Source organism: Lissotriton helveticus, chromosome 9 (genome assembly GCF_964261635.1).
Source record: "Lissotriton helveticus chromosome 9, aLisHel1.1, whole genome shotgun sequence".
Taxonomy (NCBI): domain Eukaryota; kingdom Metazoa; phylum Chordata; class Amphibia; order Caudata; family Salamandridae; genus Lissotriton; species Lissotriton helveticus.
Window position 1 is genome coordinate 718,477,179 of NC_136070.1, and position 15,814 is coordinate 718,492,992.

Sequence of the window (15,814 nt, forward strand, 5' to 3'; positions counted from 1 at the left end):
GGACCTCTCTGCTGCGTTTGACACGGTCTGCCACCGCACCCTAGTCCAGCGCCTCAGCAACATCGGTATCCAAGAGAAGGCACTGGAGTGGATCATCTCGTTCCTCGCCGGAAGAACACAAAGAGTCCGCCTCCCCCCGTTTCGCTCCGAGGCCACCGAAGTCATCTGCGGCGTCCCGCAAGGATCTTCACTCAGCCCCACCCTCTTCAACATCTACATGAAACCTCTCGCAGCCATCGCACGCCAGCACAACCTCAACATCATCTCTTACGCCAACGACACCCAGCTGATCCTCTCCCTCACCAGAGACCCCGACACCGCCAGAACCTGCCTACGCGAAGGGATGAAAGACGTCGCCGAGTGGATGAAGGACAGCCGCCTGAAACTGAACTCGGACAAGACGGAAGTCCTCATCCTGGGATCTTCGCCCTCCGCCTGGGACGACTCCTGGTGGCCCCCAGCCCTGGGCACCGCACCCAAGCCAACCGACCACGCACGCAACCTGGGCTTCATCCTGGACCCCTCCCTCTCGATGACCAGACAAGTCAACGCCGTCTCCTCATCGTGCTTCAACACCCTGCGTATGCTTCGCAAGATCTTCCGCTGGATCCCGACCGAGACCAGGAAGACTGTCACACAGGCACTCGTCACCAGCCGACTGGACTACGGAAACGCCCTCTACGCCGGAACCACAGCCAAGCTACAGAAAAGACTCCAGCGCATCCAGAACGCCTCCGCCCGACTCATCCTGGATGTCCCCCGATGCAGCCACATCTCCAGCCACCTGAGGAACCTGCACTGGCTCCCCGTCGACAAGAGGATCACGTTCCGGCTCCTCACCCACGCACACAAGTCTCTCCACGACCTGGGCCCCAAGTACCTCAACGACCGCCTGACTTTCTACACGCCCACCCGCCAGCTACGGTCCACCAGCCTCGCCCTCGCAGCCGTACCACGCATCCGAAGAGCCACCGCCGGAGGAAGATCCTTCTCTTACCTGGCTGCCAAGACTTGGAACTCCCTCCCCATCCACCTTCGGCTGACCCAGGACCATCTCGCCTTCAGGAAACAACTCAAGACCTGGCTGTTCGAGCAGTAGCATACCCCTCCCCCCAAGCGCCTTGAGACCCTCCCGGGTGAGTAGTGCGCTATACAAATGGCATGATTGATTGATTGATTGATTGATTGAGAAGGAGTAAGGTGTGACTTCGGCACGTTTACAGAGGAAGTCAGTGAATGCAGGAGGTCCTCCATAGTCTGAAGGTGGTAAACAACTGCCTGGGGCGAGGGTGCATTCAACAGCCAGTCGTCGATGTAAGGGAAGACTGGCACCCCTAACCTGCGCAGATGTGCTGTGACCACCACCATCACCATAGTGAACACCAGAGGGGTACTGGTAATGCGGAAGTGGACCACAGTAAACTGAAAGTGCTTTCGGCCTACCTTGAACCGCAGGTAACGTCTGTGGCCCAGCAGGATGGGGATCTGAAAATATAAATCCTGCAGGTCCAACACTACTATCCAGTCTTCTTGGTCTAGGTTAGACAAAACCTGAGCTAGAGTGTGCATCTTGAACTTCTCCTCCTTGAATAAGAGACTAACTGTCTGAAGATCATAAATGGGCTGCAACCCTTTGTTCTTCATCTGAATCAGAAAGAAGCTGGAATAACAACCACTGTCTACTTCTGAAACCGGGACCCTTTCTATAGCTACTTTGGCCAAGACAGCTGTAACTTTCTCCGGGTGGAGATGGTGACAAATTCTCCAGCCAACTGGGATAGTGTGGTCTTGCAGACTCAGACTAGGAGTGCTTGGAGGCTGTGGCTGCCGGGGTCAGGGTGGCTGCGGACTTCTGGCCTCCATTCCTGGATTGGCATGCACCGCGTTCACGTCCTCGCACGGCTTGGGCAGTCTGTGCAGGATGGTGGCTGGGGTAGGGCTAACGCGGCTGCAAACCTCTTCCATTGCCACAAAAGGAAGATTGGCCATGAGGAGGAAAGGCCTAAGGATCTGGCCATAGCACAAGGGTCATTGTACCTGACCAGGGCCGAATCTGCCTTTTTCCCAAAAAGACTGGTTCCATCAAAGGTTATTATCCATTAGATTGCCCTGGACATCGCCCGAGAAGCCAGTTGACCTAAGCCAGGCTTGACATCTTAAGACAACTGTCGTTGAAATCATTCTGCACAGCGAATCTGTTGTATGTAGGCCACACCGAATGGTGAATCGTGATGCATCTCTCCCATCCTTCACTGCTTGGGAGAGAAGTGAGAAAAGATTGGGCTTGAGTAAAGGACAGGAAGAAATGGCGCTCTAGCATGTACCATTATAAGTTAGATTTGTAATTTCTAAAGCATGACGGTGCAAAGAGGTCAGGGGAACAAACCCAGACAAAAACAGCGCCTGTATAGGCGAGAGACACGTCCCATATCCAAAACAATTTTTTTTTATTATTATTCTTTTTATTGAAAGGAACAAAAGAAACATTAGCATCAGGTGGATAACAATTGACATCATTGTTAGGTTTGATTTGTCATTCGTACAGAATCATAAATTACAATATGCATAAAATTTGGGATCACGGGGATTCCTGTGCTTCTGCTTCCCTTTGCCGCATTGGGGGTGTACATAATTTGCCGCGATAATAATTCTAAGCCCCCCAGATCTTTCCCCACTTCTCCGGACAACCCCTGGCCACATACACTGCCCTTTCCCTAAACATACACCAATCTAGATCCACGGCCCATTTAGTAATCCGGGGTGGCTGGCTGGCTCCCCACAACTGAGCAATATTTTGTTTCGCCACCATACACGCCAACGTCACCCACTGTTTCAGATACCCGTTCAAATCCGTGGGTTCCCATACATTCAGTATACATCTCCGGGCTTCCGGTCGTATCTCCTCCCCCAGTACTTCTTTAATCTCATCATGTATCTTTACCCAGAAGTTTTGTATCTCCTCACAGTGCCATAGGATATGCGCATGAAAGTGCCAAGTTCTCCACAACCTCTCCTACATTCTCCCCTCATCGCAACTCCCATGTGCACTAGTCTAGGTCCTGTGATATATGACCTATGTAAGATCTTAAGCTGCACCAATCTGAGCCTCATCTGAACTGCAACCACTTTGGGGGAGGAGACTGCCTCCACCCAGTCCTCATCGTCTAATTCCAATCCATCTGCCCCCATGCTGTTCTTGTACTTCCCAACGGGTCATCCATATTATTTACAAGCTTCCTATATATTAAGTAGATAGTCTTTTCTGGGATGTGACCATCTAGCACTCGATCCTCGAGAGGAGAAGCCTCTGGAAGCTCCGCGTCTCCAGGTACATGGGTAAGAAGGGCGTGCCTAATCTGTCGGTACCGAAAGTGTTCATTATCGTTCAAACTGTATTGTTGTTTTAAAGATTCAAATGTCTGCACACTGCCCCTCCCCCACACATCTTTAATCTGGCTGATTCCAATGAGGTCCCACTTATCAAACCCTTTAGACTTCCACAAGCTTCCAAGCTTCTCCGAGCAGAACAGGGGGGTGGCCAACGTCAATCTTCCCTCCTACCCCAAACTTCTGGTAGCAGCGTGCCAAACATGTACAGCGTGTGCTGTCGGGCGCGCCAGTGTGAACCTCCCGGGTCTGGCATATAAGGCTTTGATAATATCTCCACCCGGTGCCTGCCCACGATCCATAGCATAGCCTGGGTCCCCGAGGGGTCCATAAACCATGTGATTCACTGCCGCAAGGTGTGAGGCCCAATAATATTTCCTAAAATCTGGGAGACCAATGCCCCCATCGTACCACGGGAGGGTTAGCTTGATAAAAGCTATGCGGGGTCTGCCGTCCCAGAGGAGCTGCCGTTGAAGTGTCTCAATCTCCTTGAAATAGGATATCGGCACCGGATGCATTGTGTTCTGGAGTATGTATAGGAAACGAGGTACGGCCATCATCTTGAATAACACCGCCCTCCCAAACAATGATAGAGGGAGAGCTTTCCAGCGTTCCACGTCCTTTTTAAACCAATTCAAGGGGGGCACTAGATTATTAGCATATCTCGTCTTCGGGTCCAAGGTTATATATATGCCTAGATACTTAAATCCCACCAGTTCAATCTTTATAAGGCATGACTGTGGAACCATAGGAGGCGCTCCCGATAAACCAAACAATACCGACTTTGACCAGTTTATAGCAAACTCGGAGTATCTGCCAAATATGGCCAGGATATCCAGAAAATTACTCAAGGACGCCCTGGGGTTAGTGAGGTATAGCAGAATATCATCTGCATAGAGCAAAATGTTATCCTCCCACTCTGGCGTTCATTGCAAGCCACGTATCGACCGGTCCCAACTGACCCATACTGCCAGAGGATCCAAACCCAGTGCGAAGAGAAGTGGGGACAGCGGGCATCCCTGTCTCGTGCCCCTCCAGAGGGAAAAATCAGCTGATTTACAATTATTTACAACCACTCTGGCTAAGGGAGTGGCATACAGCAATCTAACCCACCCGATAAACTCCGGGCCAAAGCCCAACTTAGTCAAAACCGCAAATTAATAAGCCCATTCGACCCTATCAAATGCCATAGTGGCATCCAAGGACACCCAACTGCCGGCTCCAGTATCTTTGGGAGCCACCCAGGATACCGTGTAGCCTCCGCAGGTTCAGGGCCGTGTTGCGACGCGGCATGAAGCCGGATTGATCGGGGTGTATCAGGGTTGTAATGACCTTAACCAATCTGGTGGCGAGCATTTTCGCCAAAATCTTGGGCTCAGCATTGAGAAGCGAGATGGGCCTATACGAGGAAGGAGATGTCTTAGTCTTGCCTGTCTTGTGAATGACCACAATATTTGCCACCCACTGGTCATATGGAAGTTGCCCCAACTCCCTACTTTCTAGAAACATGGCCCGAATATGCGGAGCGATTTTATGGGCATTCAATTTATATAGTTCTATTGGTATCCCATTTGGCCCCGTTGCCTTCCCAGATTTTATGCCTCTAATCGCCTGCGAGACCTCATCATCCGTGAAAGAGGAGTCTAGATATTTCCTATTGTCCTCAGATAGGCTCGGCATGCAGATATCTTTGATCATTTCACCATTTTCGGCCTCTGTAAAACCACCAACCGAGGCGTATACTTCTTTGAAATACTCTGAAAATACATCTGCCACTGCCTGCGGATCTGTGATTCTGTCAGATCATGACCCCTCTAGCTCTGGCACCAACCTAGAGGGCCACTCCCCATGTTCCAGCCAAGCGATCAGCTTACCGGCCTTGTCTCCATGTTCATATATTCGACTTTGTATGTCATGGTTATGGAAAGTTCCTCTTTCCCTGGAGAGGCCCTTGCATTCATCTTGTTTTAACATCAGTAGGTGAAGGTCTCCCTGAGCAGCAGCCTCAGCAACCCGTTCCTCTAACCCTACCACTTCCGCCTCCACCCTAGTCACCTCCGCCTGGTGTTTCTTCTTCTTGCCTGCAACCAAGGAGAGGACCTCACCCCTCAGCACCACTTTATATGCCTCCCACAGTGACTGTGCTGAGTCGACAGTGCCCACATTCTCATGAAAATAGTGTTCCGAAGCTCAGAGTACCTCCTTCTTGGTGGCCGGGTCCTTCAGATGCCATGCATTAATTGGAGCTACCCTGCCACCCGCTGGTTGCCGGAACTCGACCTGTAACCACATAGGAGAATGATCTGAAATGCCCCTGCCAAGGTATCGTGCTTCTCTAACTGTGCCTGCCATAACCGCCGGTATCAATATGTAGTCCAATCTGGACATACTTGTCAGGTTTTGCTTTGCGGAATCCAGATGCAGCGAGATATGGTCCACCTCCTGATATCACCAATACCCCAGTACAATATACGGGGTGCTCGAGGGATCAGGCAAGGGAAAGGTAAGGGAAGGAGCAGCAGGGAATCAGGACCAGAAACAAGAAACCGACAATTATATAAACAGTGCATACTGTCAGCTACACTCTAAGGTTCTCGCTAATAACTGACGCAGGTATATATACCTTATGCAACATACGGGGTCTCTCTGGATACACAGGCTATTTCCAGTTTATACGGTAATCCAAGTGTTGCATCTACAATATAGAACCCACACAGGTTAATACTCTAAATTACAGATGCAGACAACCAAACATCTTATAGTACTCTCACACATACCCAGATCTGGAATAGACCATCCTAGCAATAGCTATGCTTCAAGGGGGTTCTGCTGGGTACTAAGCTAGAAGGATCCTTCCTTCCCTAGTCAGGCAAAACATGTTCAAATAATATTAACCCTTTGAGCTCATTCCTATCTTCAACTCAAATAAGGAATTAAAGGGTTGTAGAACTCCTACATAATAGACATAGTCAAAATACTAGACACCTGAACAGTCTCCAAACAAAAGTGGGATAGCTCCTCCACAATTAGAACTTGTAAAAGTGTGGCTCTCTCAGTTGCCACAAATATCAGATAAGTACAGCGCTTAACAGAAAGTTCACATACACCGAAACGTGTGGCGCCATAATATCATGTACGCTCCGCTATGTAAATAACACCCGAATTAGGAACACACATGGTAACGTGTGGCACCATGTTACCACCACGTTCCGCTAGGAGAGATCAAAGTGTTCGAGATCTACACGGTAACATGTGGTGTAATATTACCACAATGCTCCGACGTAATATTGGGGGTTAAATGGAACATACACGGTAACGTGTGGCACCCTGTTACCACCACGTTCCGCTATGTGAAATGAAACAGAAAGGTGAAAGGAATACACGGTAACGTGTGGATCCTTGTTACCACCACGCTCCGCTAATATTAATTCACTGAGTGAGGACCTACACGGTAACGTGTGGTGACTTTATACCACTGCGCTCCGCGTTGTACCAGTATCCTCAAAATGCTCGTTAACCTTCAACACAGGCATTCGCCTTAAATCCAGAAGTGGGTAGGTGTGGGTAAACATCCAGCCATACCCGGCATAGAAATACAAAGGCAATGTCAATGCGGCAGCCGCCGCGGTACTCACGGATCCGCTAGAAGGAATTCTCCAAGGTAGGCAGAGATCGTTCCCAACTCCAGCCACCGGTACGTCCTCGCTTATACGAGCTCAACCGAGGGGAAACAGCAAAACAGAATTACGCACATCGACGTCCGCCTCATGACATCTGATGTACTTCCTCCCCCCCCAATGCATGACGGGAATTGTAGTTCTTAAGCAAAGTAGGCGCTGTCATGGGACAATCCTGACAATACTATTGTGTGCAGCGGACACATGAGTAAAGTGATTGAATGAATGAATGAATGAATGAATACATTTTTTTCTGGTTACTCAAAACCATTAAAATAGGACAAGAAAACATTAAATAGATAAAACCATAGGCTACGTTAACAGAAGAGTCAATAAAATCTAAAAATCATTAGTCCGTTTGTTCTCAGCCCGCACTCTTCCCTGGTCTTAATAGGGTGAGCTGTGCAGTCTCGACAGGCTATTACCTCAGTCCAAGGACTGGCCTGATTATTTAGCTGGAAGAGTCCATCAGTTTCCGTCGAGTCTGTTGAATACATTTGCCAAACGTGGCCATGTGTTTCACTGTTTCCAGTGTATACAGATGTTGCACAGCCTTCTTTACTGTTCTGATCCCTTGTTGTAATAAAATTGGCTTAAGGTACAGTCTACGCTCCAAGCCCAAGGCTGGGCAACAAAGTAAAATGTGGGCCAAACTCTCCTGTTTATATTTGCATAGCCGACACTCCAGGTGCCCCGTCCTTATCGACTTTGTGGGATAAAGTTCTTTAAGGGGGAGAGGATGTAGTAGTAAAGTGCCTCTGAGTCGGATTACGTACCCTCCAACTATCAACCAAACCCAGCGTTTCAAGGAAATCGGGGAGCCACCTCTGCGATGTTGTATGAATTTGTGCTGGGTATCTATCTATTCCCCCATTGAGTACTGCATTAAAATCTCCCCCCAGCACCAGGAGACCTAGGGCAGGGGCAGTAAAACGGCACTCAAATCTTTGAAAGTATCTGCCTGAAGGCCTGGTGGTACACATATTGACAAGAAGGTAACTGTCCTACCTCCCAGCTGCCCCGAGACACCTACATATCTTCCCCTGTGGTCCGATCACGTAGCCTGTATTTCTTTGAATTCTTTGTTGGGATACCGACTCCCCTAGACCCCGATGTAAACCCAGCATGTGCCACAAGTTTATATCCCCCTTTATGGAGGGTCATGCACCAATTCCCGACAAGATGTGTCTCCTGCAACAATGCCACTTCTGTAGAATGTCTTCTGATGAGCTGATTTACCATCCCTCTCTATATCTTGTCACCCAGACCATTGACATTACAGCTCAACACCCTTATCCCCGATCCCTGACTAGTATGTGACATTTACCCCACACCGCTAGCATCTAATTGCAATACTGTCATCTGATGCAAAAAATAAAAACAAATCACCAATATTACTGCACAAATTACATTTTCGGTCACAACCCCCCCCCCCCAACACTTGACCCCCCCACCCTCCACCCTGCACTCCTGCATGTAGCTTACGCTGTTCCCCAACTAGCAGACTGCCTGTTGCCCCAACACTAATCTATGACTAACTAAATGTAGTAAATGGAAGGAGGGCCCGAAAAACCCGCCCGCCTCCCCCCCAATCTCACCACTACTTCTTCAATCCAGGCTGGCCCACAGTAATTCCTAATCTGAGATAACAAATCCGGAGAGTCATTATGGACCCGCCCCACCCCCCGCTCATACCATACAACAAATTAAGTCCTGCAATCTTCATTGTGGGTTCCCCTATTGTTCATCTGCTTCCTCTCGATCCCGACTCTCCGCCTCGGTCGAGTGCACACTCTCCAACAAATCTGACTCCATCTCAGGGTTATCAAAAAAACAGGTCTTCCCGTTAAATTCCACCCGGAGGCGGGCCGGAAACATCATGGCATTTTTCAGGCCCTTGTCTCTCATCTTCTTCTTCACCGACAAGAAGCTCAGCCGTTGTCATTGCACCATTTGAGTGAAGTCTGGGAAGAAGGAAAGGGTCGCATTTTCATACTTCAGGGGGGACCCCTAACGCGCCGCCTGTAGGATCCTATCCCTGTTGCGGAAATTTAGGACCCTCGCAATCATGGGGCGGGGCGGTGCCAAAACTCGTGGCCTTCCGCCGGGCACCTTATGTGCATGCTCGACCGTTGAGAAATTGCTTAGTCCTTTAGGCTTAAGGTGGTTAGGAACAATGTCCTCGACGAACAGATCCGGTGTTTGACCTTCTGATTTCTCAGGCACCCCAAGAATGCGGACGTTATTACTCCTGGCCCTCCCCTCATAGTCATGCAGTTTATGATCTGTAAGGGCTCTCAAGGCTTCGAGGTCCCGCATCCCCCGTTTCAGCAGGGACACGTCGTCGATCAGGCTGGCCGTCTTGACCTCTAGTGTCTTCACTTTCTCACTTGCCTTTGTGAGGTCCGCCCGTATCAGCCCCACCTCAATCGTTACTGTATCGAGTTTGTTATCTAGGGCCTCCATCTTCTGGCCCAGGGATGTCTGAACCCCATTGATGGCCGTCATGAGATCTGTCAAAGTTGGCTCGGTGGGATTAAGCCTGGCCTCTTCCCCCCCACCTGGGTCCTTTTCACCTCCACCGGGGACCCCTTGGGCAGGGTATATCGGTCCAACTTGTTGGATTGGATGTTTCTCGATCCCTTGGAGGATCTGAGCTGAGATCTATCCTTGTCGGTCTTAGTCGCCATCTTACTCCCTTGGGTATCGTGCCGGATATGTACCGGATCCCACACTAAGCGCTCGGGTCACATTGCATCTGCACCCCCCTAACACACACCGACATCAGTCACTTCGAACACGCTCCTCCAGGGCCTCAGCCAGACCATTCCTGATCGTCCAGTGAGTCCAGTGAGTCCAGTGAGTGACGGGCCGGATGAATTCTGCCACTCCAAAAGTTCTCACTCACCCGCGCAATAGGTGAGTATTTACTGTGTTCCGCATCACCTCCAGAGGCACTCCCGCAGTCGCTAGGCTCAGCCAACCCAGATGAGGGCAGCCCACGCCGCGGCTCAGCTCCGCCGCCTTCACCGGCGCTGGAACGACCACCCAGGCCCTAGAATCTGTGTAGATGACAAATCTGGCTTTAAAAAGCTCCACTTGTAGAATGAGTCCCCATCCGGTGTTCCTCACGGTGTCACCATGCAAGTCTATAGAGTTCACCACTCGCCGCCTCCAGCCCAGTGTATTTGGTGGGCACTCAGCACACTTCACCACACCCAGCTTCGACGCTCCTGGCGGCCGGCGGCACCAGGTGGACAAGGGGTCCTCAACTTACTCTGCCTATGCACTGATCTCTAATGTCTCTGGGGGCTTATGTCCATTATTCCCTGTCTGTTTTAGGTGGCTCAACACCCCAGAGCCCACGGGGCAACACCACCGGAAGTCCCTCGGGGCCAGGGTAGGCGCGACAGCTATGCCCTGCCTCTCTTCACCCCCGCGGGGGGCGCCAAATAAATCCGGGAGCGCTCGGGGTGAAGATCGGGCCGGACCGGTGACTTCCGGTCTCCGGCCTCCGTTGTTTATGAGCTCGGGGCGGCCACCACTTAAATTGAGGTCCCTGCTTCCCCGGACCTCCAGGCCCCGATCTGTTGGACAACGTAGGTTCGTCCCTGAGCCACGGAGACGGCTCAGAATAATTGCAGCAGGCATCGCTTCCTCTCGCGAAGCCGGGAGCTGGGCACAGTCCGAGGATAAATTGCAGGATAATGTGGCGAGGAAGGGAGGTCGGCGGAGCCGGTCTCCTACGGGGCCATCTTGGTCGCTCGGTAGGCTCCTCCCCTACCCAAAACAATTTAAGCACAAGTCCTGTGCACACGTTTCAAAGTGGTAGGTTCTTATGTCAGAACCAAATAAGTCAGACAAAGTTCATGTAAAAGAGAAAAATAGATTTATAGTTCAATCTTGATCAGTACATGTGAAAATAAAACTAGCCGACCCGTGTTTCGTCACATCGTGTGAAGAATGTGACTCTTCAGGGCTGAGAAGGACATAAAGATTGAAAACAATAAAAAATAAATAGGCAAATAAATGCAAAAATGCGTTCTAGAGTACTGGAAGTAAAGTTAATGTAAGAAAATCAAAAGGGTCGGTGATGATTTGCGAGATTGAAAGCACCGATCAAATAGTGGAGACCCTATATTGTGAAAGAAACATTGTAAAGTGACATTGCATGAATAGAAACAGTCCAAATATTGTGTGGTGACATGGTGTGATAAAAATGACATTCATAATATAGTCAGAATAATAATGAGTAGTCAGAACAGTCTATAACAATCTTTGCGTGCCGTATCTAAGAGAAGACAAAATGTAAGCATACCCGATGGACAGGTCCTAATGGAACGCTAGAGAGAATAGTGGTAACAACATCATGAAGAATTCAGCTACAGAGAAATTTACTCAAAACGGGTTTAGGTATTGGCCAAAATTGAATAACCTAGTGGAGCGATCACAGAGGGTGGAAAAATCCTCAACTAACATCTAGGTTAGAGAGAGAATAAGAAGGGAAATTTTCTTTTTACATTTTGTGAGAATAGGCATTCTGCTCCGAGTCACAGTTTCATGAACGGCAATATTAAACAACAAAGTGTGCCAAGACCAAAATTAGAACATAAATAATCGTAAAGCACACGGGAGCGATTGCTAAGTCCAAGACATGGTATGAGATATCTGTGGTATTAAAGAGGTTAAAATAGGTTGGTTAGCGAAGTAGATTCGAATGCAGAAAACAGCCATGGAAAGAAATTTGGAGGAAGTTTAGTAGTAAGGTGTAGAAACTGAAAGAAAGTTTATGAAAAACTAAATATCGCTGAAAACAGTAAAATGTAAAGACCAAATGTACCTGTCAAGTGTCTAAGGTGGAATGCAGGGACTAACAGGGAGAAAAAGGGGACTGTGTAAGGAAACAGAACGTGTGCGAAAAGGGCAGACATGCTATCAAAATGCGGGATAAAAACAAGGGTTTGAGCTTACCGCAAGTCCGGTGATAATTCCAACCCGGCTGCGACGCGGGTTGAAGCGTACCAAGTCCGTGGAATGAAAACGATTCCCCCCTGGGCGGTATGTGCCGGCAAGGGAAGACTAAGGACGGGTGCGTCCGAAGTGTGCGATCTGTGTAACAAATGCAATCTGTAAATCAAGGTGTCAGGACGAAAAGAGACACTAAAATAAATATATTAACTAACTGGGCGGAGGACGGGACATGGCTTACCTCAGCAATGTATCCTGAGCACGGGTACGTGTGGTTGCGGGTTTCTGGAAATCCAGGTGGCGGATCTCACGAGATGAGGAAGAGTAAGGTTAAGTAGCCGTACTGGCGCGTGTGTGACATTGCGAGTGGGCGGGGCATGAGGCGGAAACGAGTGTGCGCCCGAAGGACTAAAATGTAACTAATCAGGTAAAGGACCGGAAGTGAGGAAAATAAAACGGGAGACAAGGGGAAAGGTGTTCCAGGGAGATGTGCTTAATGTAAGTGGAAAGGTGAAGTAACACAGAATCAGTATAGCGGAAAGAATAGTAAGAGAATAGAAAATTAGACAGATATTAAGACCAGAGCAAATAGTGAAAAAGGCAAAATCGTTTTCAGACTACATTGGTACAGTGATGTTACATGTGGTAAATTCTCAGCGACGATTAACATAAGATTCATGGGAATATGGTAACACAGAATCGGTATAGCGGAAAGAATAGTAAGAGAATAGAAAATTAGACAGATATTAGGACAAGAGCAAGTAGTGAAGAAAGGCAGTAATGTTACATGTGGTGTATTCTCAGCGATGATTAACATAAGATTCATAAGAAAATGATAATAATGGTAGACATAGGCCACTGATCAGAGGCAGAGGATTGGCGTCTGTGCCGCAATTAAGAAGACAAAATTAACAGTGTATAGCAGTTAAAACAAAATGTGATTATGATAATGAATATGAATCACAAAAGGTGGTTGAATAACTAAACATAAGGCATTAAATGCAGCAGATTGAAGGCACAGTGAGGTGGTAAGAATATAGAGGAGTTTAGGAACCTAAGAAGTATTCTAGTTCATGGGGGGGGCGTGGCCGAGAGCTGTCTATGGCGGACGTGTAGCCGAGGAGCTCCGTCCTGAGCCCTGAATACACGCGGATTATCCTGTCATCCTGCACTTTTACCTCCCCCCGTCTTCACACCCGAAGTTCAGGGAGTGAGCGGCGTACCTTTGAAGCATTCCACCCCTCTTGGGCGCCGCTGAGGCACTGCGGACCTGCGGCGATCCCGGAGGCCTGAACCCTCGTGGCAAGCCGCGGCCTCGATTGGCCTGGGAGCGGGGCTGCTGTGCTGCGTTGGCTGACTGCTGGCGTACTCCGGAGGGGAGCGAGACTGCGGAGCCCGGAGGCGCTGCCTGGATCGGCGTCGGATGCGGTCCCCTCTACCACCGCACTATCTCCGTTCAACCTACGAGCCTGGGGGCCCGTTCCGACCGACCTGCCCGGATCGCGGCTCACCGCCACCGCAGCCGCCCCGGCACCTACCCGGACAGCGAGGGACTCCGCGCCTGATTGTCACCGGTGAGGAGTTGGGGCCTGGGATTGATGCGCAAAAGACACTGCTGCCCAACTCACTATTCCTGTGGTGAACACGGGGATCACCCGCTCCGGTCTCCCGCCGCCGCAGGGTCCAGCCGCCATCTTGCTTTCACCCAGCACCCCAGGCCCTTCCAACGCCCAGCGCGGAACACTGAGTTGCACCGGGCGCATTGCGGCTGTGGGACTGTCGCAGCCCTGACACATTGGCGCGGCCCCCCCCCCCCTGCACAGTGAAGAGGGGGTGCCGGAACGTTCCTGCGGGGCCCGACTACCTGAAACGCCCGTGGAGGTTCCTGGGCTGCATAGCTCCTCCGGCTCGGCTGTGGTGCCGTGACCTCCCTCCTGCTGTCTTCCACCGGACCCCCCGTTGGTGGCCTATTGCCCCTACACACCACCCTGGGGTGGCCGGAACCGCGTCTGGGAGGAAGACCACCCACTGAGCGCCACTACACTGTCGAGGATCCTGCACTGTGGGCCTGGCGCAGCTCGAGGGTGAGACCCTTTATTCTTTTCTCCGTGATATCCCTGGTGACTGCCCGGACGCCTATATACATTGCCCTGAGTGACATTGTCCTGAGTGCTATCAGGCAGCGCAAGCCGTGAGCGGGAAGTACGTCTGCTGCTCCGCCACCCTGCATACCAGATCAATGGGGAAGCCCCGAGGCAGAGCCCAGGAACTTAACGCACCGGCGGACATGCAGTCCACCGGCTCGGAGGACCCCCTAACCTCATCCACTGCGGATATTATCCCCCCGACTGGGAAAGGCTCGCAGGACGCCAAGCTGGACCTCATACTTAATGAAATACGGGCCACACGGGAAGCACTAGAGTCACGCATTGACAACATGGCGACGGGCCTCTCCCTCCTCCGAGCCGACCATAACAAACTTGCAGAAAGGGTGTCGGAGCAGAAACTTGCGCTGAATGACCTCATTCCCCAGCAGACGGAGCACTCGGCGAAGCTGGAAGGCATGGAGAAACAACTCAGGCAACTGTGGGACAAGGTGGATGATGCGGAAGGGAGGGCCCGCCGCAACAACGTCCGCATCCTAGGCATTCCGGAGCGCAGCGAGGGGAGGAATCCCACCCAATTCGTGGAGGACTGGATCAGGAAGATGGCGGGCCCGGAAGATCTCACGGCGCTATACAGCGTAGAGCGGGCGCATAGAATGCCGTCAAGACCTCCGCGACCAGGGGCACCCCCACGCCCCTTGATCGCCCGACTCCTTCACTACAAGGACCGCGATACTGTGCTGAGACTGGCCCGGGAGAAGGCACCAATTCGCTACGAAGACAAGAACATCTCCATATATCCTGACTTCACGCCTACGGTACAGAGAGCTAGGTCCACCTTCTTGGGGGTGAAGCGCAGACTGCGGGAAAGAGACTTGAAATATGCCCTCCTGTTCCCCGCTCGCCTCAAGATTCTTTATGAGAACAAATCCCACTTCTTTGACTCACCTGAGGAGGCGGAGGAGTGGATGGAGGTTACGCTGACGCCGCCGACCTCACAAGACCCTCTTTCGGCGTCTGGGTGTGCGAAACACAGGAGTCCATCGGACCGGAGTCACCAGGCTTCTAATAAAGGGCGAGCCCCTTCACAAAAATCTTCATCACGGGGACGGCCCGCTGGGGACCGCTTGACCGGCGGATCATCGGTGGTACACCTCACTGAGGAAGCCCTCGCTGCTCATGATGCGGTCACTGACGGAGATCAGACCGGCGTCTCCGGCACACACACTGAGGTGTCGGGGTCGGCGGACAGCCTACAATTGTTCCCCAAGATCACGGCGCAGACGGCGGAGGACTACTGACACTGGCAGCTTGCACCCTGAACGAGTTCCGGGTGGTAATGTATGATCTACGCATTTCCTCACATGATGGGGGGTAACTAGCAGGTTTGGTTTCACGGAGGGCTGCCGCACCACCGCAGGCCAGTACAAGTTAGACGCGAGAGGCCCACTCTCCCCCACCGTATGTACTTGGAACTGTTTACTTTCTGCCCATGTTGGGCACCCTGGTTTGGATCACGGGCCCGTTGGCCCGAGGACCTTAATGTTGAGGGGTTAGCTGTTTACACGACACTCTTATCATATGGCATGATGCGCTTGGCATGGTCGCCCACGGTCCCACCATGGTTGCGTAACAGGTTTAGTCATGGGACCGCTTAACGTTTATGACATGTGCACC

The 15,814-nt window shown here is 51.0% G+C and overlaps 1 long non-coding RNA gene across 3 annotated transcripts in view; it reads right to left on the reverse strand.

The window, feature by feature from the left end:
• The window catches only part of LOC144782944 (uncharacterized), a 501,527-nt gene extending 489,184 nt beyond the window's left edge, over positions 1-12,343 (reverse strand). For all 3 annotated transcript variants that reach the window (XR_013601329.1, XR_013601328.1, XR_013601327.1), the window contains exons 1-2: positions 12,274-12,343; positions 12,036-12,173 (exon numbers count right to left, since the gene is read on the reverse strand). This is a non-coding gene — a long non-coding RNA (uncharacterized LOC144782944). The remainder of the gene's footprint in view (positions 1-12,035; positions 12,174-12,273) is intronic.
• Positions 12,344-15,814: the final 3,471 nt, after the last annotated feature.